This window comes from Euprymna scolopes, chromosome 17 (assembly GCF_053919585.1).
Source record: "Euprymna scolopes isolate OS-2025 chromosome 17, ASM5391958v1, whole genome shotgun sequence".
NCBI lineage: Eukaryota > Metazoa > Mollusca > Cephalopoda > Sepiida > Sepiolidae > Euprymna > Euprymna scolopes.
This window is the reverse complement of record NC_136498.1, coordinates 104429256-104455374: the sequence shown is the minus strand read 5'-3', so window position 1 is coordinate 104455374 and position 26119 is coordinate 104429256. Positions and strand designations below refer to the sequence as shown.

The window sequence follows — 26119 nt, the reverse complement described above, 5'->3', positions numbered from 1 at the left end:
GAAGCCACTCAGGGATAAGGGTTATTGCAAGTACATTACGTTAGTAAGGAGATTTGATGAAGTGTTTACTTAAGGGGCGGTTCATTAGGAATTTGTTAACATTGGACTTGAAGACATCCAAGTTGTAGTCCGGTGGGAAGCAGGCAGACAGAACAGAGTTCCACAGGCGGGCAGTTCTAAGAAAGAAGCTTTGTTCATGGAATCCGCGTTTTGATTTAGGCACAGATATAGAGTGGGGGAAATTTTTCACAGTTGATTCAGCTAGACGGGTGTTTTTTGTAAAAGATTGGCGAGTGGGGGGCAGAGATTGGAGTTCAGACGAGCACCTGCCATGGAAATAACGATAAAACAAGGATAGGCTCACAACGTCTCTTCTGTGGGAGAGAGGCTGCAGGGTAGAGAAAAGGGCATCCCCCACTAAGGCACGAAGTCTATTTTGTACTCTGTCAAGGCAGGATAAGCTGTTTTTAGCAGCTCCTGCCCAGATATGGCAACAGTATTCCATCCTTGGACGTACTTGGCTTTTATACAGATAGAGAATTGCATCAGTAGTGAGATATCTTCTGGAGCGGTAGAAGGATCCCACCATCTTTCCAGCGATCTTGGCAACAGACTTGATGTACGTGTTCCATTTCAGATCAGGAGTAAAAGTCAAACCCAGAAGCTTGTCAAAACACGGGGCCTCACTCAGACGAGAGCCATCCATCACAATTGATGCCAGATGGGGATCAGATCGTTGATGATGTAAGGACAGGAGTTTGGTTTTGGATGCATTAAGGTTACCAGCCACCTCTTCTCCCACTGAACCACGCGCTCGAGATCAGAGGAGAGAGAATCAGAGAGAACTTTGTCATTTACAGCCTTTGATGTGTTGCCGTAGATGGTCGTGTGATCAGCATAGATGCCATCGAATGATTTAAGTATGTGTTTAGGGAGGTCATTGATGTAGATCAGGAAGAGAGTTGGGCCTAGGATTGACCCCTGAAGGACTCCAACATTTATATTGCAGGCCTCCGATTTTTGTCCATCTACCACTACTCTTATGAGCCTATCGGAGAGAAATGATTTAATGATTGAGAAAACATTTCCAGTTATACCGTAGCTGGAAATCTTGTAAAGTAGACCCTTATGCCATACCTTGTCGAAGGCCTTTGATATGTCAAGGGCAATTGCCCTAGAAAGGAAGCCTTTGTCAAGAGATTCACTAATCCTGTGGGATATAACCGTCAGCACATCTGTGGTAGATCTTGCAGAGCGGAAACCATATTGTGTGTCACTAAGAAGGTATTACTAAAATTATGTGCCTTGTACGACAAGTATTATATGTTTGCTGTATTAATAAACTTGTAGTTTGTTATATAAAATACTAGATGTGCCCGGAGTTGCCCAGTATTAAACGTAACGTTTAATTCCGTTAAAAAAAGTAAGAAAACTAAAAGAAACTGAGACGTGAGCATGCGAGCATTATGTTTTTTTTTCTAAACAGTTCACTCCTTGTAAGTTAAAAAAACAAAAACAAACAAAAAGCAAACTAAGATTTAAACCAAAACCTAAAGACAGGGAGTCAAGTACAGTAGCCATTAGGCCAGCTTGCGACAATATTTTAAAAATTGTTTAAAAACTTACTTATTCTTAACATACTGTGAACAATTCGCGCATACGCAGCCGTAAAACAGTTGAAAACAGATAAAAATCCGATGACACCTAAGTATCAATTTTTGAAATTTTACTCCTTAGCAGCCCCTTTTTCGGAAAAAACGATTAAAAAGTTTTCCAAATGTTTGAATATCCCATATACCAAATTTCAAATCTGAAGATAAAACAATCGTTGAGTCTATAGGTTGAGAAGTTTTTACGCACACACATTTTCATTTTTATAAATATACTAGCTGGACACCCAGCGTTGACCGGTTTTACAATACGCTTCAAAATAATATTTTAATTTATGCAGATTGCGTATGTATTATTATAGAATCGATTCCATATTATGAGGAATACTTTGCAAAAAAAGAAAAAAATACAAAAAATAATAATGATAATGTCGTTCATCAAATTTCGCATGTGTTTGTTTACAATATCACGTCAGCTGATATTTGGGATTGACGATGAATGCCCTGGAAAAGTCACTTCTGATTAATGTTTAGTTTTAAAATATGCAAACAAAGAAATAATTTGCAGCGATTTTAAATAGTATCGCTTTTATCGCAAATTGACCACATTAATAAAAAAAAATTCAAATAAATATATATATATGCAGTCGAATATTCTACTATTGAGAGGAGTGTCGTATGCTATATATATATATATATATATATATATATATATATATATATATATATGTGTGTGTGTGTGTGTGTGTGTGTATATATATATATATATATATATATATATATATATATATAGTGTAAAATTTTGTTGAAAATTCAAAGACTCACGTTTTCTTTTTATAACCTTCGTTTATTTCCTGGATTTTTTCAATAATAGCTGTTTCATTAGTGAGTGGGCAATTTTACGATTTATGTGTCCATAAAAGTATCCTGTCGCCACCAACTTCTTCAGATGTTTATCCATTAGATTTTTACAACAAACATGACATATATATATATATATATATATATATATATATATATATATATATATATATGTCATGTTTGTATATGACATCACTTCAAATCTATAATTATTTTGTTATACTAAGGTTTTAATATAGCTCAGTTCGTAGGATCTCAGACTGAAGATCTTAATGTTTCGGTTCGATTACTGGTCATAGTATCTGATTTTTATGTTCACTCTTTATCATTTTGAATTAATGAAGTATTCTTCATTTTTATAAGAAATTGAGATATTTTGCTATCAAAATAAGGCAAATTCTGTATTTCTAAAATTCATTAAAATTGTGATTGATGGACAGATAGACACACGGATACACAGTGGAAATGTGCCTTATATAATGAGTGCACTGATTCAGATTAAAACGCATGGATTTTTACAATATATGATTGCAGCTTGCAAATTTGACATATTTCCTAAGGGATGCTGATGTGAACAATCTAATTAAAGAGCATTTTTATCCAGCCTGTTCGGAATCCAAGGGATTGAATGCTGATGATAGAGTCTCTTTCAAGCTTGATTTGTCTTGAAGTGATTCTATACTTTTCTTTTTTTTTTTTACATAAGCGTCACCACTTATCAAGGCCGATAGGCCACTCAAGGATAAGGGTTAATGAGTGTAGAGTAGTCAAAAGGACAATATAGTAATCGATAGTAATGGAAGTTCGGTAAATTTTTTAACTTAAGTGGAACGGCTCCTCAGAAACTTGTTCACGTTGGACTTGAAGACAACCATATTATAGACAACTGGCAAGCAGGAAAACGGAAGACAATTCCACAGGCATGCAGTTCTAAGAAAGAAGCTTTGATCATGGATATGTTTAGGTTTAGGCACAAATAAAGAGTGGGGAAAATTATTGATAATGTTTTCAGCTAGTCTAGTGTTTCTTGTGAAAGTTTGGCGAGGGGGGACCATAGATTGAAGCTCAGTCAAACACTTTCCATGAAAATAAAGATAAAGCAGAGACAAACTCGCAACATCTCTTCTGTGAGATGGAGGTTGCAGCGAAGAGAAAAGGACATCTCCCACCAGGCAACGAAGTCTATTTCTATATTTCTATATTCTATATTTCTATATTCTATATTTCTATATTCTATATTTCTATATTCTATATTTCTCTCCCTCTTCAATATCATGCCTTTTACTAATCCTCACAACAATCACTTTACTATATATATATATATATATATATATATATATATATATATATATATATATATATATATATATATATATATATTATTTGGGTGCTATCTTCATTCATAACCCTATCATTCGATTCACAATTTCTAATATAGGATTTTTAAAAATAGAAAACGCTCTAGACAATGCGTGAAGCCACTTAATTTAAGGAGCTAACAAGAACAAAATATGATGATCACAGAGACAGGAGATGCCTATTGACCTTAGTCTTGAAAAAAAAACAAAGTTACAAGTAGGGGAAAACAGCAGGAAGAAAATTCCACAAGGCTGTGGTTCTTTAAAAGAATCTACTCGAATAGGAAGCTTTATTATAACGAGGTATAAAAACAGTGACTTGATGGAGACCACTAGGCCAACAAGTCAAACGAGCCAGAACAAAAGAATCAGGGAACAGTTATGACAATTCTGAAGAACATATACTATAATAGTGCTTATAGAAATGACTGAAGAGAGAGGTTGCAGATTAGAAGTCAGAGTTGTTCCAATTAAATTACATATACATTTCTGCACCTTATCAAGAATTCTCAAATGGGACAGAGCTTCAACAGCCCAAACATGACAACAATACTCCACTGGTCTGATAGTAGAATTGTAAAGATAGAGAATAGCCTAAACTGTGGGAAACAGATAGAACGACATAGAGAACCTACTTTATGAGAAGCAAAAATAACAATGGATCTAATATATGTATTCCAATAAAGACTTGATTAGAAGGAAAGACAAAGAAGTTTTAGAATCGATTTTTCCTCAAGAGCAAAGCTATGCATGAGAATCTCAGGAAGAAAAGGGACACGACTACGATTAAAATACACAAGCTGAGTCTTAACAAGATTAAGCGAAACAATCAATTTCGTAGTCCAATATACAACTAAACCCAAGTTAACTTCCAGATTAGCTGCATATTTAACTGATCCGATAAATATATATTATTTAATTGGAATTTATTATTGAGATGAGTATTATTTTTTAATTTATTTATTGCGGATTATTATCTCATCTTTCTTAGTTGTTGTTTCACAACGTTTCGCCCAACTATTCATCTGGCCTTCGTCAGTTGGTAACTGCGACAGGATCCTCATCTTTCAACATCTCTATCCACTTCATCACAGGCCCCGAAGGGCGATCAAGGTTGGATTTTTTGGTCATAAATCTACGTTTATTTATATGATCTTCCAGTGGATAGAGACGTTGAACCTCTACGGTTCCAGGTGAGGATTGTCTGAAGATAGCGGTTTCAATCCTGCCCAAATCCGGCCAGAGGCTTACTAGACCAAAACATGGTGAGACGACAACAACTATGGATGGCAGTAATTACTGAGAATGCAGTTAGGACATTCAGAGTTCCTATCCCGTCGCGGTTACTACTTGACGAAGGCCAGAGGAATAGTTGGTCGAAACGTTTTGAAACAACAACTAAGAAAGATGAGAATAATAGTCCGCAATAAATGAATTAATTGATCCAAGGAAGATGGGGGGAAAAACAACACCAGAATAGAGATTGGTATCATCAGCATAGATATTAATTTTCCAAACAATATTCTCTGGAAGATAATTTATATATATAAAAAAAAACAGTTGGGCCTAAATTAAAGCTCTGAGGAACACTGACATTGATCGGAAAAAAGAGTGAGGAGACATTTTTTTCTTTACATGGTGGTCACCACTTATCAAGGCCTGGAAGCCACTCGGGGATAAGGGTTATTGCGTGTACAGTAATCAATGGGATAGTATCGTAGTAATCGTTAGTATTGGAGATTTGATACAGTGTCTTACCTAAGGAGGCGGTTCATCAGGAATTTGTTTATGTTGGACTTGAAGATATCAAAAATTGTAGTCAGGTGGAAAACAGGCAAACGGAAGAGAGTTCTACAAGCGTGCATTTCTAAGAAAGAAGGTTTGTTCATGGAATCTACGTTTTGATTTAGGCACAGATAAAGAATGGGGAAAATTATTGACAGTGGTTTTAGCTAGACAGGTGTTTATCGTGAAAGATTGGCGAGAGGGGACCAGAGATTGGAGCTTTGGCGAGAACTTGCCAAGGAAATACCGATAAAACAATGACAGGCTCGCAACGTCTTTTATGTGGGAGAGAGGTTGCAAGGAAGAGAAAAGGCACCCCCCACTAAGCCACAAAGTCTATTTTGTACTCTGGCAAAGCAAGATAGGCTGTTTTTAGCAGCTCCTGCCCAGATGTGGCAGCGGTTCTCCATCCATTTTAGAGCTACTCAAAATCTTCGATAAAAAAAGATCTAATGAGGTCAAGAACTTCACCACTAATACCATAATCCTGAAATTCATATAGAAGACTAGAATAGCACACTCTGCCAAACACCTTCGAAATGTCGAGTGTAATGGCTCTACTCTCTCTACCTATCTATAAAACGACCGATCCACTCAGTTACAACAGTTAATAGATCAATTGCTGAAGAGGCCCAGATTTTCCAGAAAGTCAATAAGTTTTAAACTTTGCTAATAACAGAGAGGAGACTATTTTGTTGGGTCAGACCGATTACTGGTATTTTTAAAGATAGAGACATCATCATCATCATCATCATCATCATCATCATCATCATCATCATCATCATCATTATCATCATCATCATCCTGCGGCCTCAGCCGAGATAGAACTCACTACACCCTTCCAGTATCCCCCTAACTGTCATAGCACACACAAAAGATCTCCCTTAGAGATGAATATATCTCGTTGTATCCTATCTGAAAAAGTTAACTTTCGTGATCGATTGTAAGATGATGGATGCCTCCACACTACAAATGATGAGGAGTACCTCCACAGTACAAATGATGAGAAGTACCTCCACAGTACAAATGATGAGAAGTACCTCCACAGTACTTCATCATTTCTAAAGTTGGGTGATTTCGCCATCAGAGATTCAGTACTCTTCTCAAAAGATGTGTGTAACTTCCATCCAAACAACGCTGTTGTTTTGCTGAAGAGTCCAAGCTTCAGATCCATAGAGTAAGATTGGTTCATAAGTATGCGGAAAAACTTGCATTTTGAGTTTGTGAACAAGATTGGATTTCCAGATCTTATCCATTTTGTTACAAGCAGTCCATGCCATGTTCCTTTCTAATGTAAAAGTCTTTCTCAGAGTTCCTGATGTGTGATCTTAGATACTTGTAGTTTTCAACACATTTGAGTTTGTTATTTGTGAGCGTTTTCATTTCGTGGTTGTTGCGAATGTTAATTGGCATACACTCAGTCTTGGTAGCATTCAGGTGAAGCCCTGTACAGTTTGTTGCTGGTTCAAGAGAAGGTAGGAGTGTCTGGGCGCTAATGAGGTTGTCAGACAACAGCGCAACGTCATCAGCAAAATCAGCATCAATGACGGAAAGTGCAGGATTACGTGACCTTCTCGGTTGATACATCAGTTCACTTGTCATTGATTGTATCCACAGGGATACGCATGATATAATCTTTATAATGATGAAAAGGAAGGTACAGGTGTATCACCTTGGAGGATACCAGTCCAGAATACCAAAAGGTCTGTTTCACCTTCTGGGGTCAGGACAGTGGCCTGTGTTTTTATACAATATTTTCGTTGCTTCAATGATTTCGACTGGTATGCAATAGAGTTCAAGAATTTCGAACATAGTCTCATAGTTGACTGAGTCGAAAGCTTTGCTGAAGTCTACAAGATAAGAGCTGCAGTTTTATTGCAGAATATGATTTTCTTCAATTATTTTTCGCAAGGTGAGGATAATTGAGACAACAGTGGACTCTTTCCAACAAGAAACATGATTTTGATGGACAGAGATGGAATAATTTTGAGAAGATAGATCAAGTAGTACAACGTTTGCAAACGACAACAGGAGTTGAATCAGGATTAGAAGCTTTGATAGTAAAAATCACGGAAGAACCCTAGCAACCATCTTTGGAATGATAATTATAGAATTAAAAGACTTATCAGTTTTCATAGGAAAATCAAGAAGAACAGCACCAGAATCATCAATAAAGACGAGCACAGCAAAAAGCTTTATCTTTAGAAGACGAAAGACCCGAAGACCATTAAATAGAAAGGAATGACATGCTTGCCACTATTAGCCACACTATTCTCCAAAAATCACAAAATCCAACTTTTTGAGATGAGTCACGAATTCTTTGAGAATAGCTAGACAAAATTGCTCTCTTGCAAGCGTTGCTAACTCTTCGTAGGATTGTCTAGAAACCTCAGAAACATTTGATGATACTAATTGAAGTATTTTTTGAAAGGTAATGGCAGGATAAGATTCAAAGGTGGAGATAAATGAAATAAAAATATCCTTGTGAAAATAAATAGCAAGGCATGTAAATGAGTAGAGGGGTCTAAGCATACAACCTTCTATAATATAAACCTCACCTGTCTGTTTACATGTATGTATGTATGCATATATGTATGGCGAATGAACCCTTTTTCTGGGTCAATGGCCAACTAGCACCGTGTATATTTGTGTGTGTGTGTGTGTGTTGGGGTGGAGAGGGCTCCCGTAAGCCGTAAGAAGGCAACCTTTCTAGGAGAAGCAAATATCTGATTAAAAAAAAACATAAAGCGCGAGACCAGTACCCGCATTTAGCTGGTCTGCAGTTTAATTTGTTGCTGGCTATCTGCTCTTGCTTGTTGCTGGATCTCAACATTTTGTACCGAGAGAGAGACTAAGCTGTCGTACAAAGCTAAGACTCTGTAACATCATCTGTGTATAGATACTCCCTCAGGCGTTTGTCTATTAAAATCGTCCTGTGGCGATGGAAGTCGTTTTTGGGCTCGTGGACTTTAAGTGTCTACAGGAGTGGAACTCGTCTGACAAGACGTTGCAATCATCATGTATGTACGTATGCATGTATGTGGTCAAGGTCTGGTGTGGACGTGTGTTAAAAGCACACAGATGTCTTAGTTTCATACTGTGCTTCTCCCAGACAAATCAACCCCACGTGCACTCTGTGATCACTGCCACGCAAACGCGGCTCTGATGAACGGCGAGTGTCCTGCGCTGTATGACTGGACATCCACTGCCTTGTGGGCCAAGGTTTTTTTAACCAAAGGCTAAGGGTGAAGTAACCTGACAGAAACTTCCAGAGGAGCTTAGGCCCCGTAAGCTGCGGCATACATGACCAACCGGCATGTGGAATATGCTCTGGTACCCAACAACCTAAGTCCCAGTCATGGATTAAATGGCATGAAGGGTGGAAAGGGCTCTGTAAGACGTGGTGACGGCAACCTCTCTAGGAGAAGAAAACCCTGATATAAATCCTGCGGCGATTGATGCATCCAATGATGTTGACTTGCTCTTCTTTTTGCTTCAATGTGCAGTTGTTCAGAGAGTGGAATTGTCTCGGTGCAAAGTCTTTTCTCAATATAAAAACTTCAAGCACAGGCATTACTTGATATGTAATGGAATACACATTTTACCATCAGTGTGTATCCCGATAACAAAACGGCTGCCTGTAGCCTCGATTGGCAAACGGACATTCAATGAGGCCTGTTGCAGATATGGGCGTCAATGGAAATAAAGGCTCTGGAACATCTAAAGTCTGGTCCGGCAGGTGTTCGGTGTACCAGAGCCTGGACCCCGTCATCGGCAGATGTGCAGGACTGTAGAAGGTTCATAGAAGTGAACATCTGGCATGTGCTTGCTGGCACGGGCGCTCATGTCTGCCTCATATGAGCCAGAGATGTATTAAGTAAATGCAATACTCGAGTACGATTTTGCTGCCATCATGCATGCATGCATGTGTGTATGTATGTTTGTATATCTCGCAAAAACTTTCGATAGAGGCGACCGATTTTCACGAGATCGTTATCATTTTGTAGCCCCACCCTTCGAACAACAAATATCGAAGAATTGCCCCAAAACATTCATTCTCTCACTCTCAACTGAGCAATTTTCTACAGGGAGGGGGTCGCATTTTATCCGATATTTCGAGTCTGCCTGCCTACTACCACTTTTTTTTGCGCTGGCAATTTTCCTTTTTTTTTTTGCTCAACAAATTCACTTACCTCCACTTTCTTTTCTCGCTTTTCATCACGGGTTCGAGCCTGCCTTCCTACTACAACGTTGCTGTTTTCGTCAACACCACCTAAAAACACACTGGGCAATTCCAGGTACCACGGCTAGTCTATAATATAAATCTCATGTCTGTTTTAATGTATGTATGTATGAGTAATTATCTGGTGTCCAGCAACCCAAGTCCCAGCTATGGATCAAATGCATAGTGGGTGGAGAGGACTCCCGTAAGCAGTGGCGAAGGAAACATATCTAGGAGAAGGAAAACTTCTGATATAAACCTGCAACGTTGCGATTTCAGAAATTAAAAAAATATATCCATATGACTTTGGGTGCATCATCTTGAATCAAAACTGAAACTGATACTTATGAAATATATATATATATATATATATATATATATATATATATATATATATATATATATGTGTGTGGTGTGTGTATATATATATATATATATATATATATATATATATATATATATATATATATATATATAGATATAACTTGTGTTCCTTCAGCTATAATAGAAACGAAACCAAAAACTTATGAAGAATTCTTGATAAAATGTTATAAAAAAAACAAGGCCGATAGCCATTAGTCACATGCTCTCATGTAATGAATGAATGCGTGAATGTAGGATTGACATGAAATTCTTAAAGATAAACTAAAATGACCGAAAAATGGGCTGAAATGACTTAAATAAATAAAAAGTAAATGACTTCGAATGACTTTTAATGAACTTAAGGATGAATTGAATGACTTTAAGAATGACTTGAATGCTTAAAAAAATAACTGGAATCCTTCAAAAACAACTTGAATGATCTGGAGAATGATATGAATGGCTTTGAAACTGCCTGGTTGTAAAGTGGGTGATCATTTTACATTAAATTAATACAGAAAAGTGATCCTCCACTTTATATCACAAAAATTATATTTGATTGCAGGGAATTTTGAAATGTTATTTTCGTATTCAGGAACACCGAAAACCCAATAAAATAGTGATATAATAAACATAAAAAGATATAAAAAGTATGTGTTACGGACCGACCGACTGGCGAGTGACTTATAGAGTTGCTTGCACATGACTAAAAAAACTATTCTGTGGTATGCATTTTAAAAAACTATTCTCCGTCGGTCGGTCGGTCAGTTTGTAACACATTTACTTATGAGTTACAAACAACTGCAGCGTCGGTTAAAAACAGATACTACACTTTGATCTTAGCCATGTGGCCAAGGAAAAGTTACATTTTGGACAAGTTTAAGAAAAATGTAATGGATAGGTAAAAATTTATGGAGCAAAAAGTGTAATTTTTTGCAATTTTGGTACATTGACCCCTTATGAACCACTTGGAATGCTGAATACAAGTGACAATGGACAAACTATGCAGTTTTACATTCAGCAACATGGGAAACCACTATATAGATATATCAAGTTTTTGTTGAGAAATATGAAAAACGCGCCAGAAGGAAGGGCATTTTCAGCAAAAAATTCCCCGGGGGATGCAAACCAGACTTTTGCCAAGGTCACCCATACTGAATTTATATTAAGAACAATGCCCTCCACATTTTGGCAAGTTTCAGAAAAATCTAATGGATGGATCAAATGGTATGGGACAAAAAGTGTCATTTTTAGCCATTTTTGACCCCTTTTCAGCCCCTGCGAGCAAAACAGGATTTTTCGAAAAAAAAAAAAAAAATATTTACTATGCACATTTATATATTAAAATATAATTTGTGACAAAATTTCAGCGAAAACTAATGGACGGTTATCTGTCATTCATCTGGACTAACGGAGAGACGGACCCATTAAAAACATAGGTTCCTCTCTGATAAATCGGGGGGAAAAATGTTACTCCATACCCCTTGCTTAAAAAAAAAATGTAAATGTGTTACAGACCGACCGATGGAGTGACTTGCATGCAACTAAAAATGCCTTAGCATGGAAGGGGTTTCCCTTCCATTGCCTAGGTAAAGTTACAAACGTAAGTGCAGCATCTGTTAAGAACATATGCTACACTTTGATCTTAGCTATGTGGCCAAGGAAAAGTTACAAACATAAATACAGCATGTAGTAAGAACAGATACGACACTTTGATCTTGGCCAAAAGGCCAAGAAAAGGGTATTTATTTGCTCCCTCACCGAGCAAATTGGGCACAAGGCCGATTTTTAATGTGAGGAGTGAAGGGGAAATGGGGACAACTCCCCGGGGAGTAAGGGAGCTGGATAGTGACAATTGGTATGAAGGGTTGCCCCTACATTGACCAAGGTCTTATATGCGAAGCTACTCCCACATATGGTCTTTGCTTGCGGTATCTGCCAGAACAGATCTTGGCCGAAAGGCCAAGAAAAACAAAAAGCTAAGAACAGCATCTATTAACAACAGACCTTTGATCTTAACTAAAAAGGCCAAGCACAAAAGTGTTACGGACTGACCGACCGACCGACCGACCGACCGACGGAGTGACTTATAGAGTCGCTTGGACTCGACTAAAAATACATGACTTAAATGCCATCAGCTCTAATTGAAACCGAAACCAAAACTTTTAAGAATTTTTGCTAAAAATATTTATTATAAGAAATAGATGCCCACAACAATTAAACGACATGTAAGCATGACACACAAAATAAATAAATCACACGCTATCCTATTAGTATATAGATAATAAAGTGTGAACAGATAAATCAGTGCCATGACCGGAAATCGAAATGTTGAGATTGTCAGTCTGAGATTCTATGAAATTTGCCATTTAGATTCTCTCAAAAATCACCACAAAATAATTATAGTTTTGATTAGATATCATAAATTTATGACTTATGTCATGTTTCAAAGCATTAATTCCTGCTTTAGCGAACCAAAAAAAAAAAAGAAGAAATGAATAAATGGTTTAACACTACCAATAGCATTTCTTATGCTTTAACTATATATTGCGTTATAAATATTTAATATATAATATATACTAGAATTTTGACCCATGTATATATATATATATATATATATATATATATATATATGTGTGTGTGTGTGTGTGTATGTGTGTGTGTGTGTGTGTGTTTCTGTGTGGGTGTGTGTGTGGGTGTGTTTATTGGAAAATATGCTTATTCAATAATAGTAATTGTCTGTATTTTTGAGATGAGGTGTTTTCATTTATTGAGATTGTCGGACTGACTTCCTCATCTTGGTTTTTATAGTCACAACGTTTCGGCCGTTTCGCCCTCCGACCTTCATCAGGTGTTTTGTATCGAACTGGGGAACCGTTTGTTAGGAGTCTCGAACCCAACTTTTTATTATTATTACGGGGTTACCGTGTTCGGACTCCAGCTAGGCTTTGGGACATAGTTGCTGATTCTCTGTTTTGAATGTTACTTTTCACTGCCTTCGTTCAGGATTGAACTCAGCACCTTCGGGTAACTGTAAACTTTGATACAACGTCTAGGACCATCCTAATGACATATGGCTGAGTGGTCCTAAATGTTGTATCAAAGTTTACAGTTACCCAAAGGTGCCGAGTTCAATCCTGAACAAAGGCAGTGAAAAGTAACATTCAAAACTGAGAATCAGCAACTATGTCCCAGAGCCTAGCTGGAGTCCGAACACGGTACCCCCGTAATAATAATAAAGGGTTGGGCTCAAGACTTGTAACAAACGGTTCCCCAGTTCGATACAAAACATTTGAAGGCCGAAGGGCAAAACGGCCGAAACGTTGTGACTATAACAACTAAGATGAGGAAGCTTATTCAATAATGTTCCACCTTTTATTTATACCAATCCTTTAATTCATGAAGCTTGATTTAACTACAGAGCATACACAAATAAATGACAAAAGGTCTATATTCCAAATTTCAAGATGTTGTCCATCTTACCATTTATTTCTTTAAGCGTGTTAAAATATTCAGTTTTTGGCAGCCCATGTTTCGTAGCGCAGAATCATTCATTTAATTATTATGTCGATTTTTTTAAATTTATTCTGCCCTTTACTCATCAGAAGAAAATGAACTCATCAACATTAAAATAAAATAAAGGAATATCGACATGATTATAAAATCTGAAAATCGGAAGAGAAGTTGCAATTGTGTTTTCTTTTTTTTACATCATGTTTGAAATTTAACGTAGAGTCACCAACACTAAATCTACGTATACGAAGCTGGCTTTACTGTTTTGGGAGGCCATGTTGATGAATTTTCTCAACGTACGACCAAACGAAGTAATCCAGCGGGTTTAGGTCGGAGGAGGAGGAGGAGGGGAACAGTGAAAGAAGGGCATGAATCGTAGCACTCCTTCTGAAGTCAATCCTTGGGCTTTTTGGACTTGTAAGCCAGCTCTGATTCCTGCTGCCACACCCAGGTTTGTCAGCGGTCACATGATTGCACGAGGGGATCACCGCACTTTTCAGCACATTCAGGTACACTTTGGTGTATACTTTCAAGCCGACTTCGAAGTTGTGAGGTGGCATGATGTGGCCCCGACGTGAAACCATATCAAAGACCATAACAGCGACCGGGGACTTTGTTCAGCTGTTCCCATTAGCGTTTAACCGTCTGGATTTGCATCCTGAGAGTGCTGGCATTGGCCCTGCTGTCATAACTTGGATCGTTAGAGAGCATGAATTGCATAGCGGCGCATCGACAATCTCGCCATTTGAAAATTGCGTAACTTACACAACTGGCCTACTAGTAGATGGTCTGCAACAAAAAAAGAAAAGAAAACTAGATTCATGAAACGGAAATTGAACCAGGCCGTCTTTTCTAGAGTGACAACTTTATTGTTCTACACTGTACATACATATATACGTATAAACATGCATATATATGTATATATATGTATATATAAGTTTATATGAATTTTGTACGTATATATATATATATATATATATATATATATATATATATATATATATATAAAGATTCATGAGATAATCATTTGCATTTGTGGTAAGTATAGAGGTGTAGATATGTCCGAGATATTTATAATTGTCGATTTCATATAATGCGTTGCAATACACTCTCTTTCTACTCCCGTTCATACACATATTGTCAGTGTGTAGAGTGCAGGGTGCAGAGTGCACGTAACTTCATCATTTGTTTGGCGTTAGGGCGCAGATTATGGTGCTCCAAGACAAATCTAATCTTATAAGTGTCATGAATAATTCAATTATTCTTTTTGTATTTTATTTTTGTGCAACTGAAATTGGAGAACTATGAAAGTAAAAATAAAAAAAAATAAAAAACAATCAAGAAATTCATCTTAGAAAGAAATAAAAAGGTATTTTTAGTGACTCTAGAATTACATGTATTCAAATAACGCTTTTTTTATTTTCGAATCTTAATATGAATAGCGTTGCAAGGCCTTATTTCTCCATCTTCTGCAAAATAAATATTTGTACCTAACTAAATTGTATCACCTGGATAGCAACTAGGTCCCCTTCAATAAAATAAAAAAAAACTACTCTTTTATCAAACTTTCTAGATTCAGAGAAGTACAGTGTAATTGTTTTCTGAAACTTTATAAAAAGTTATACAGGGTTATAGAGTAACTGTCTGATAGACTATATAAAGAAGAAGAACAGTTGTCAACAGGATCCAATGTTACTACAAGTTAACTGCTTTTAGAGGTGACACGCCTGAATGACCGGCGTTGCCCAGGTGTTTAGAAGTGTGTGTTGAGCAAAAAAATAAAAATTAAAAACAATGGTAGTAGGCCGGCAGGCAGGTAGGCAGGCTCGAACCCGTACCGCGAACGAGGAAAAGAACGTGAAAAAAGTGACGTCTTTGCTGTTGCGTCCATCGCAGAACCGGAAGTGACGAACGTCAAAATCAAGGCTAGTCAATCGAAAAGCGTGTATTTCTTTAAAAAATATCGGCGAACAAAAAACGACCCCTCTTTGTAGAAAACTGTCCTGTTGAGGGTGAAGGAATTAATATTTGGTGCCAACTTTTCGATATTTGTTGTCTGAAGGGTCGCGCTTTAAAATGATACTAATCTCGTGAAAATCCGTTCCCTCTGTCAAAAGTCCAAGGCAGACATACACACATACATACATAGATACAAACATACATTTAAACAGATTTTTCCCTTTATATTACAGACGGTTTTAGAGCTTAAAGACACGAACTGACTACGTGGATGTTCTGTGTTCGACTTCAGTTCTTTCCACAAAAAATCACTTTCGCTTACGCATATTGGCAACCTTCTTGTGGTCTTTTTTTGTAAGTACCAATGTCTTTCTAGAAAGAATTATGACAAAAAAAAAATATCGGGGAAGCCAATGCTAACAATAGAATCTTTGGATTCATATGGTATGATAATGATGATTATTTAAATGAATAAAAAAGATTCGACCAAAAGAATCCCCCCTAAAAGGTTTTTAGAAGATAATACTGTTAAATGTGTTTCTTTATTGAGTTTAATACTTACTCTAATCCTCAAGCAGCTTTTGTACCTTGATAAGTATTGACTTCCTAGTACAAAATATAAAGGAAAATAGAAAAACAAACAAGAAAGTGATCTGAGAAAAGCAATACCATGGTATTCTTAGTGATTATAGAATTAAATGTATTCAAGTGATATTATTTTTATAGTCTAATAATGGTTCCATTGTAGCACACTGTTGCAAGGCATCGTTTCTCTGACTTACCTATTATCCTATTTAATGCTAGCATGGGGTGGGGCGCTTAAATGCGCTTAAATATGATATTTTAATTTGTCCAGATTTCGTATATATTATTATAGAGTCGTGATTTCAAAAGTAAAAAAAAAAAAAATATGTATTTGGGTGCCATCAGCTAGAATCGAAACCAAAAGCAAAACTGTAGAATTCAAAGCTGGTGACGTTACCACTGTACCAACGTGACACGCATACGAACTGATTAAAAATTAAAAATAAACTAAGATGAATGTACAAAATGTATAACGATTTTTTCAATTTTGAGCGCTTTCTGACCCCTTTAAAATTATATTACTGAGGCGCTAAGGGTCTCAAGTGATTGTTTTTTACGGGCGTTTCTTTTGTGTACAGACATAAAAGAAAGGCTCGTAAAAAAAACATTTGAGGCCCTTAGCGTCGCTCTGTGGATTTTAGTTTTGGGGGAGATAGAGTTTGAAAATATGGAAACAGACAGACAGACAGGCAGACATATAACCTTTTATATATTAGTTTAGAATATGATTAAATACTGTATCAAGTCGTTCGCAACTAGGTTCCTTTCAATTATATAAAAAAGTTTTTAATTCATCAAACCTTTTAAATTCAGAGAAATAGAGTATAACCGTTTTCTGGACTTTCTGAGGATTCTAGAGTTCTACAAGATCCTGCATCAGGAGTCTGATATGATATAGCCGGTTACAAACATGGTTTGTTGTTACTAAAATTCAATTGCGAACATTTTTTGATTCGCAAACATAAACATTTAGTCGAAAGAATCCCTTCCCAAAGATTCCCAAACGATAATGGTCCTGGATATGACCTTAAACTATATCCGATGGTGAGGGCCCCAGCTTGTGGGCTTTGGGGAATGTGGAGCCACCCTTTAATTGCCATTGCTCCCAGGTCCACTCTGACCTGGAGTGGTAGTACCTGTTAGGGTTCCAACTATGGGTTGAGTAGAAATCGACTTGAAAACAACAAATATATTCTATTAAATATTTTTTCTTCAAAATCCTTGGATTCGGCATTAAATAACCTGAAAAGGGTTGATATGCCGTAAAACAAAAACAACCAACCAACCAACAACCAACCCAAACGATAATGCTGGTAAATAGTGCTTACAAAATACTCATGATTCTTGATTTAGCAAATCCTGTTTCATTATATGTGTGGATGCTTCAAACTCCCCTAAAAAGGACTTATTTTTCTCATGTACTCCAAGAATCAGTGCACTTTTGAAAGTTTGCAATACATTACCAGTTGAACAATTTCAGAAGAAGATTAAGGAGTGGTTCTCTTTACTAAGAAAGAAAAATAATTTGCTTTTCTTTTATTCTTTTGTGGCTGTCAAATATAGGCAAAGAAAAACGCCTATAACTTTTTTTTTGTTCAATTCACTATTTTTGTTCAATCCGTTTCCCTGTTTTCCAGAGCGTTTCCATATCCGTATCAGATAGTTACCGTCATATTATTTAAGCAAACTCCCACAAGCACCAGCAATGTCTGTTATATGGAGGTGAGTGTGATACGTGGAAATATAAATACATCCGAAATAGTAACTTTTTCCCAAGACGGAATTCATGCCAAAATAAAAAAAAAATGAAAGAAAAAAATACTAATACTAATTTATAAAGGTACAAATAGAAATGACTGCTTTATATTACTAACTAACTATCTCTACTTGGCGTTGCTCTGGACTCTTTTTACTTTCACTAATAATACAGGGTGGCACAATCAATTAGTCGCCCCAATTAAAAAAAAAGCAACCGTGAACACTTACATTTATCTACACATCTTGGAACAGTTTAACGACCAACCGACACCACAAGACAAAATGCAATTTTTTTCCAACAAGATAGCGCTAGATGCCACACGTCTCACAGATCACTGACACAAGTCCATGACATGTTCACGGAAGAGAGAACAATAAGCAAAGGGTTATGTCTACCACGTTTCCCAGGCTTGCCATTATGTGATTTTTATCTCGGGGACTTTAAAACAAGTAATTTATACAAATAATCTTTACAATCTAAACCAACTAAAGGAGAACATTACCAACGCTATTAGGAGTATCACCAGAGAGAATCTACAGGCAGTATCTGCAAACGTTGTTAAGCGTACCCAGATATGCATAAATGTTAACGGGGAGTACTTCCAATATCTTTTATAACACTACAGGTAATTTAAACAATGCTACAGGTAATATATATATATATGTATATATATATTTATATATATATATGTATATATATATATATATATATATATATATATAATAGTGAAAGTGGCTTATTTTAAAACTTTTATTGAAAAAAATCAATTCAGGTAACTTGATTATGTAGTAGAGATGATATCTATTCAATGTAGCGGATTCAGTCTCAATCACCGCCTAAATACGAGTTCGGAATTGAGAAATGCCTTTTCCAGAAGCGATGGCGGGAGCTCGGTGAATATACGGTGGGTTGCAGTGATCAAGCTTGCTTTGGTCTTGTGGGAAGTCATGTTATGATATTCTCGACGTATGACCAAACGAAGTAGTCGAGCGGATTAAGGTCGGGTGAGGAGAGGGGCAGTGAGAGAAGGTTCAAAGTCGTAGTATACCTTCTGAAGCCAAGCTTTGGTCTCTTTGGACTTGTGGGCCGACACCGAATTCTGCTGCCACACCCAGGGTCTGCCAGCGGCCATCTGAATGAATTAGAGGATCACCGCACTCTTCAGCACATCCAGGTACATTTTGGTATTGACTTTCAAGCCGACTTCGAAAATGTGAGGTGACATGATGTGGCCCTCACTTGAAACCAAACCAAAGACCATAACCGTGACTGAAAACTTTGCTTTTATCACCCTGGGCACGCCCCTGTTATTCGTGGCATCCCCGTGATGCATTTTGAGTGTGCTGGCAATAGTCCTATTGTCATAACTTGGATCGGTAGAGAGCATGTTATACAGCGGCACATCTTCGATCTTTCTCGTTGAACATTGTGTCATTTTCAGCAATAATAGGATTCTCCTATCGCTCTTGAGATTTGTACACAACTAGTAGATGGTTTCCAACAAAACAAAAAAAAAGGTCTTCATCAAACGGAAATGGAATGATGTTGTCTTTTCTAGGGCGACAATATTATCGTTCCACCCTGTATTTGAGATTTTTAGTTTTTAATTAAAAAAATAGTATTACTTGTACGTTAATATATAATTAATTAAAATAATAATAATACCTGAATTTAATTAATAGAAATAATTGATAGATTTAGCTCTGAAATAGAACAATAAAAATAAGCTACTGTTGAACTAGGTTAATTACTAAGTACTAATTATAACTAATCGGGAATTGTATGTTGGAAGAAATATAGAATGGTGCAAAGCTGAAATAAACATAAACAAGCATTAATGAAAACGCGAAATTGGAAACACCTAAAGCAAGTGAATGGTTTGTTTTACAATCAACAGAGATACGAAGAAGTTGTCAAAAAACAAAGATATCATTACAACGCGATAGTGTTTGATTATATGGTTAAGTGTCAGTTTTAATCGTTTAGAACTGCTTTAAAGCTTCACAAAATTTCAAACAATTATTACAGGATCACCTCCTTGGCTATATTGTGAAAAAAAAATTTTCGTTCTGTAAAACAAAAGTTATGATGAATTTACTGATGTTCAAAATCGTAAAAAAAACATAAGGTGGTAACATGTTTCCATAGCAACCACATCGCTTCAGAGACTACTGTTGCTACGAATTAACCGCTTTCGCGAAAAGGGAAGTAACAAGTGAAACAGACATAATGAAAGAATGAAAGTGAGATAATTGGGAGGATTTTATTGAAAGCAGACGAGTGCCGTATATTGCTATTACATATGTGTATGTAATGTTTATGGGGGGCAAAAAATAAGACTGAAATTAAACAAAGAACAGGTGAATTTACTAGAAGCCCGGAAAAGTCATGGATTACAATAGAAAAATACGAGCGTGAAAAGTAATATGGTTAAGCTTAACAGTAAAGGACTAGTTGTTAAAACTGGAAAAGAAAAGGAAAATATATTCTAGTAAAAAATATAATAAATTTATAACTTAAAATATTACAGCTTTAAGAATTTTTTTAAAATTCAATTTATGAGACTATATAATTAATTCTTAACCATATTATTTTCATGCTTGCATTTTTTTTTTATTGCAATAACAAATTAATGTTATCAAATGCAAAATAAGTTACTTTTCTATCTTACTGGAGAAGTTTTTAGTGTATTTATTTTGTGTAAAATGTTTAGTCGGTTCGAAAAATACGTCTTGTTAAGAGCAACGTGCGGACAAGAGAAATGCTCACAACATCACTGTAACATTTATTGGGTGAGTTTCTAGCACCATTTTGCTTTATTTTTATTTTTAAATCTTTGTTAAAATTTTAAAGAAGTTGCGGCCATGTTTTTTGTCAGCACACAGCTCTTAACACGACGTGTTTTTCAAACTGAATATTCATTTTACATTAAATAAAAACATTAAAAACTTATCCAGTTAGGTGGAAAATAACTTATCCTGTCTTTGATAACATTTATTCGTTATTTATTTAGCTTTTTAACAACTGTAAACAATTATAGATGATTCCAATATTTATATGGTAAATAAAAGTAATAGATAAGTGTCTACGCGCAAGATATGGAAATGGTAACTTCGGAAATTGTGAATGCATCGGAGGTCGTTGTGACCCATGCATATCTACAATTTTATGCACTTTTTGCACTGAAGAGTTTTCCCGCTGGTATATTGGTTATTGCGAACTATCACATATTTAAATACCAGCAAACGGTCGAAACAATTGTATGCGAGTATTGCTAATAAAACTTTCTGATAATTAGTACATCATAAAAAATAGTTACAGCTCTAGTATTACACTATTGAGTTATCTTAAAGAACGTTGTGTTATCTTCTTCTATATTCGGAAACTAAACTTTTACTTCAATTCATAATATATGCACATAAACACACCTATATATATATATATATATATATATATATATATATATATATATACATATATATATAAGAGAAATAAAATTAAACTGTAAGTTGAACTTTGCAATCAAAATTTATTGTCTGACTGAATACTCAAAAAAAAAAAAGAACCAATTTACAAAGTCCTTATTCCGCGGAGTTTCAAAGAATTCTATTCTTGTTATTCTTTTCATCAGAAATTTTATTTGCAGCAATGCTAGAATTTGGTAGTTTAGGCATTAAGTAAAACCGTAATATATTGTAGTTATAAATTACCAAATAAAAAAAGTGAAAAAATGTTGGATATGTCAAAAAATATATACAAAAACAAACCGCGTATAATATTTCAGCTTTCATGAGAATCCTCTCATTTGCATTTCGGATCAACTTGAGAGGATTTTCTTGTAAACTGAAATATTATACTTTGTTAAAGAGAGGGAGATTTTTAATAACGTCATATAGTCATTAATATGTTTTGAAAAATATGAACGCAGTTAATATTTTTTCTGGAAAAAATATGTCTGTTAAAATTCCAATGTAGGTGTGTAACAGAAATGAAATGCGTGTGTTTTTGTTATGTAATTTATTGATTGCGATTATATGTATTACTTATTACAGGGGGTGGTTCTATGGTGTGAGAAGGTTAATCTGTGTCTACAATTAAATTATGTTCTGTTAATAAAAGTTTACTTATTAATGGCGCTACATTATAGAAACCTGCGCGTTGTTTAATTGTGCTTGAATTTGCGATAAGCGCTGATTCAAGAAGTCTCCGTCGCGGTTTATTTGGAATAAATTGAACTATTTTTGCGTTTTTGAAGTCCAAAGTATGCTGCAATGAATGAGAGAATAATGTACTTTTATGTTCATTGAGACTTTTTTTCTAAAAACACAAATAAAAAGCTAAAGACTTGCTGTCAAAAACCTACAGCGAGAAAACGCTAATAATATGGTTACTGATTAAAATAATTGAACAGACTGACACGAGTGTTTTGAAAAAGAAAATAAAAGGAAAAAAAAGATTACTGTTTTTTTTTTTGCACAAGAAACCATTTTTTTTTCACGGTAAGAGTCTTTTTCTTTAAATGACTTGCTTCAGATTAACTACCATAAATCCGAGTCGTTATTTCTGATAGTTGAATAGACACGTTTGACTATTTATTAATAAAACGACCATCGAATTTAACAGGAGAAGGAGAAACGGACTGTGAAAGAAAGAAAGAATATATATTCGTAAGCACTAGTGCTTATAAAACACCTGTTAAATAATGAAGTTATATTGTGCAAAACACAGAGGTTAAAAATAAAAGGAAGGTAAAACAACGTACAAGGGGGGGGGGAAGAAGAAAAACATTTTTTTTTTGACAAATGTTATTTCGACGGACTTTATGTCTTACAAGAAATATCGCTTATAACAAATTAAATTTCCAAAAGTGCTCTTTCTTAAGTTTTATGCTTCAAACAAAAGAATTGAGGCAAGAAAAGCTTGGATGGACTTTTTGCTCGTGAAATAATATTGAGGAAACTTATTTTTTATTTCATGTGTAAATTGTGTTTCGTAAATTGAATTCGTTACGATGGACACCGAGTTCAGAGATTCTCTTTTGCAATTATTCAAATTTAAAACGAAACAAAATCGCGCCTTGCAACAAGGACAACTTGAAAGTGAGGAGAAATCTAAACAATTTCAAGCGGAACAAAACCTTACTTTACAACTTGAAAGTGAAGAGAAATTTAAAAAAGAGCTGTTGCAACAGCAGAAACATTTCGAAATAATCTTGATGAAAACATAGGAAGAACAAAGGAAAATTCTGGAACAAACACAGTTAATGAAAGCGAACGAGAATCCTAACGAACTCTCGCAGACAGCTGTGTGGGGCGCCAATGAAAACTTAAATTATAACCCAGAAGAAGATGTCACTTTTGCATTTCTATAGGAGATATGAAGATATTTTTGTATTGTATTACGGTACATGGACAGACGCTTTAAAGTTAGGCTTTTGTTAAGAAAATTGGGAACAGCCGAACATACAAAGTTCGTGAATTTTATTCTCCCCCCACCAAAAAGCAACAAAAAAGACCCAGAGAGTTGAACTTCCAAGAGACACTTACGTTACTAACAGAACTGTTTTCTACAAAAACATATCTTTTTCATAGGAAATATATGTACGAATGTTACTAGAAGAGAGGAAGACGACTACACTACTTATGCAAGTATAGTAAACAAAAATTGCGACGACTTGGAGGAATTATCATCAGATAATTTGAAATGTTTAATTTTTGTGCGAGGGCTGGTCTTAAATGAAGACGATGAAATCAGACGTCGTTTTTTATATAAACTTGAAAACGAGTCAGGTTTAAAACTACAAAGCTTAGCGGAAGACTGTGACTGGTTTATTGCGTTGAAACAGGACAGTCGTGGCATAGAGGTAAGCGAAATATCGCACATTAAAAAGATCCATCAGACGAAAAAATTGACTTCAAAAACAACGAGAGGAAAAAACATGGAAAAGATCCACTTGGACCGTATTGGAGGCGTGGGGATACACTTTGGAACAATGAGTGTCCCTACAAATTTAAACAATGTGACATATGCTACCAGAAAGGACATAAGGCATCACATTGTAGGAAAAAATTTGGTAGAAAGAAAACATCCATTAAACTAACAAAAATTGAACCTAAAGAACGAAATATCCGGAAATATGTACAGGTTTAAAAAGAAGGTAAGACTACAGCTTGATAGTGATAGTGAGTCTGACATTTCCATTATTAATGTACTTACATGGAAGAAGCTAGGGAGTGCTGCTATGATTAAATCACATAAAACAGCGAGAAGCGTCAGTGGTAAAAAGATCATTTTCGAGGGAGAATTATTGACGAATATTTTTTTTTAGAATAAGACCAAAAAAGCAAAAACTTTTGTCAGACGGAAATCAAACGACCTCTTTGGAACTGATCTGTTCGAAAAGTTTAGACTATGGAATCTGCCTTTAAGCTCTTTTTGCCAGACGGTTGAGGATTCGAATGTGGAGTCAGAAAAACTTAAGAGGGAGTTAAAAGAGAAATCTCCAGACGTATTGTCAGGCTGTCTTGGAAGGTGTACAAAAGCAGTAGCAAATTTTTAAGTCAAAGCAAATGAACAGCCAGTGTTCAAAAAGAAAAGGAATGTTCCATACGCCGCTATAGAATGAATAGACGGTGAATTAGAAAGACTCGAAAACATAGTTGTCATTGAAAAAATTGATCATAGTGAGTGGGCTGCACCAGCAGTTTACATTAAAAAGAAGAGAAGAGAGATTCGAGTTCGTGCCGACTTCTCGACCGGCTTAAACAGGGTATTACAAGATCACCATTATCCTCTTCTGAGCCCTGAAGAAATATTTGCGAAACTGAGTGGAGGGAAATATTTGTCTAAAATTGACATCAGTGACGCGTATTTGCAAGTTCCAGTCGATGAAGAGTGTTCAAAGCCGTAATGTATCAATACCCATAAAGGATTGCACAAGTTTAAGAGACTTTTTTTTTTGGTCAATGTCACCCTTGCGATTTTTCAACAAATTATGGACATTAGGTGGTTAATTGGGTTGGATTTCGCAGTAGGGTACCTGACGATGTGTTAATGAACATCGCTAGCACAGAACAACACAAGGATTATGTAAACCAAGTATTGGAAAGGATCCAGGATTATGGATTTAAACTGAAACAGGAAAAATGTACGTTTTTCACGAGGAAAATAAAATGTAATTGCAAGCGATTCCAGCGCCCATGGCATAGGAGCATGCATATTACACAAAATGGATGATAGAAAAGTAAAACCCATAGCCCATGCATCCCGGACATCGATGAACATGGAAGAAGGCCGGATCCAGATAGATCGAGTGCAATAAGAGACATGCCTACCCCCCCCCCCCAAAAAAAAATATTGCGTCTCTACAAAGTTTCTTAGGGTTGGCGAATTACTACAATGTATTCGTGCCAAATATGCATAAGCTAAAATCACCTTAAATGTAAGGAAAGACCAAAAATGGGTCTGGACGCAAGAGTGCGAAGAAGCATTGCAGGAAATTAAAGATATATTGACATCTGACTTGTTTCTGCCACACTATAATCCCAAACGAGATACTGTAGTTGCAAGTGATGCCAGCGCCTATGACATAGGAGCATGCATATTACACAAAATAGATGATGGAAAAGTAAAACCCATAGCTCATGCATCCCGGACACTTTTTCCAGCTGTAAAAAAAATACTCGCAAATTGAGAAAGAAGCGCTAGCCATTATATTCGCGGTTAAAAATTTTCATCGTTTCCTGCACGGTAGGCAATTTCTGTTACAAACAGATCACAAAGCATTATTAACGATTTTCGGATCGAAAAAAGGAATACCATAACATACGGTGATTAGACGTCAAAGATGGGTTACCATGCTTCTGAACTATAATTTTCAAATGTAGTATGTACCATCTAAAAAACTTGGTCATGCAGACGGGTTATCAAGGTTAATACCTAAGCGGACAGAATCATTAGAGGATATTGTAATAGCAGCTATTCAAGCGGAAGTTGAGGTAAAAATACTTTATTGACACGATAAGAGAACTTTCAGTAACGCTTGATGAGATTAAGAGTAAGGCAGAGGTGGACGAATTTCTTATAAGCACGAAAGAAAAAATCAACA

The 26119-nt window shown here is 35.9% G+C and overlaps 1 pseudogene; it reads right to left on the bottom strand.

Moving 5' to 3' along the window:
• Positions 1 to 11793: 11793 nt before the first annotated feature.
• Positions 11794 to 11939, bottom strand: LOC145297184 (U2 spliceosomal RNA; annotated as a pseudogene).
• Positions 11940 to 26119: the final 14180 nt, after the last annotated feature.